Below are 1,988 nucleotides of genomic sequence, written 5' to 3'. Positions count from 1 at the left end.
CCTGGATGTTCTTATTTCTACTTTTCAGTGTGTACCAGGGTGTGGCAGTTTGATATTATTTATGAAATCCAAAAAAGAGATATTTTGTTTGTAAGCTGGTTTGTTCCTCCAGGTGTGAGTCCTTTTGATTGTATTAGATTCAGCTGAGATGTCTTTGATTAAATTATGTTAAGATTAAGGTTTTGATTTGACCACATCATTAGGGCATGCAGGGTTGAGTCCCTGCCCCTTGGTGGGCAGAACTCACACAATAAAAGACATGGCAGACTCTCTTGCCAGGCATCCTTGTGAGAGTGACATCGTCTTTAAACCCTGCATGGCAATCCCTGACGCACTGCCGTGATGCCCAGGGAAGACCCGGCAACCAGGAAGTCCAACTACTTCCTTAAGATCATACAACTCTTGGATGATTATCCAAAATGCTTCATTGTGGGAGCAGACAAAATGGGCTCCAAGCAGATGCACCAGATCTGCATGTCCCTCTGTGGGAAGGCTGTGGTACTGATGGGCAAGAACACCATGATGCGCAAGGTCATCCAAGGGCATCTGGACAACAACCTGACCCTGGAGAAACTGTTGCCTCATATCCGGGGGAATGTGGGCTTTGTGTTCACCAAGGAGGACCTCACTGAGATCAGGGACATGCTGCTGGCCAACAAGGTGCCAGGTGCTGCCCGTGCTCGTGCCATTGCCCCATGCAGTCACTGTGCCTGCCCAGAACACTGGTCTGGGGCCCGAGAAGATCTCCTTCTTCCAGGCTTCCACTAAGATTTCCAGGGGCACCATTGAAATCCTGAGTGACGTGCAGCTGATTAAGACCAGAGACAAAGTGGGAGCCAGTGAAGCCACACTGCTGAACATGCTGGACATCTCCCCCTTCTCCTTTGGGCTGATCATCCAGCAGGTGTTTGATAATGGCAGCTTCTACAGCCCTGAAGTACTTGACATCACAGAGGAAACTCTGCACTCCTGCTTCCTGGAGGGTGTTCACAATGTTGCCAGCGTATGTCTGCATATTGGTTACCCAACTTTTGCATCAGTACCCCATTCTGTCATCAGTGGGTACAAGCGAGTTCTGGCTTTGTCTGTGGAGACTGATGATACCTTCCCATTTGCTGAAAAGGTCAAGGCCTTCTTGGCTGATCCATCTGCATTTGTGGCTGCTGCCACCACTGCTGCTCCTGCTACCGCTGCAGCTCCAGCCAAGACAGAAGCAAAGGAAGAGTCAGAGGAGTCTGATGAGGATATGGGATTCCGTCTCTGACTAGTCACCAAAAAGCAGCCAATACAACTAGCTTTATTTGTGAAACAAGGAAATAAAGGCTTACTGCTCTTAAAAAAAAAAAAAAGGCATGGCAGAGGAAAAGAGATAGCTCATCAGACACAGAGAACATACACAGAGGATCCTATAGCCCAGGAAGAGAGATAAACCTGATAGCTTACACCTGACCTTATAAAGAGAGTAGGGCAGCTGAGCTGGGAAAGAAACTAGCCCCAGGGAGAGAGATGACTCCTATGCCGCCATACAGCTAAGATCAGAAGAAGCTGGGACCTTGGAACTTTATGAGAAAGAAAGAAGGCTGAATACTCACAGACATTGCCCGCCATCTTGTGTCAACACATGGTAACAGACTTTGGGTGAGAAAGTACCTCTTATGGTAACTTGAGTTGGACTTTCTAGGGCCTTGTGACTATATGCTACTACCCCAAATAAATACCCTTTATAAAAGCCAACAGATTTCTGGTACTTTGCATTAGCACCCCTTTTGACTGACTAATACATAGGGTTTCTGTCTGTGGCTAGAGATGGTCATTTGAATGTGGACAATGTTATAGTCCGGAAGACTTGCAGTAGGCACTCAGGCTATGTGTTTTAAAAGAAATCACTGAAAGATCTCAAAGAGTAGATCCTTCATATCCCCTCTACAGAGGGCACCAACCCCCAAGTCCCTTCCTAAGTCTGAATTCTGTTCTTTTATGTTTTTTAT

General features: G+C 46.7%; 1 pseudogene; it reads left to right on the top strand.

Moving 5' to 3' along the window:
- Window positions 1-342: 342 nt before the first annotated feature.
- LOC101413472 (large ribosomal subunit protein uL10 pseudogene) lies at window positions 343-1,264 on the top strand (annotated as a pseudogene).
- The last annotated feature ends 724 nt before the right edge of the window (window positions 1,265-1,988 follow it).

This window comes from Dasypus novemcinctus, chromosome 17, assembly GCF_030445035.2.
Source record: "Dasypus novemcinctus isolate mDasNov1 chromosome 17, mDasNov1.1.hap2, whole genome shotgun sequence".
In the NCBI taxonomy this organism is placed as follows: domain Eukaryota; kingdom Metazoa; phylum Chordata; class Mammalia; order Cingulata; family Dasypodidae; genus Dasypus; species Dasypus novemcinctus.
The sequence above is the reverse complement of the archived record's forward strand: the minus strand, read 5'-3'. Positions and strand labels throughout refer to the sequence as shown.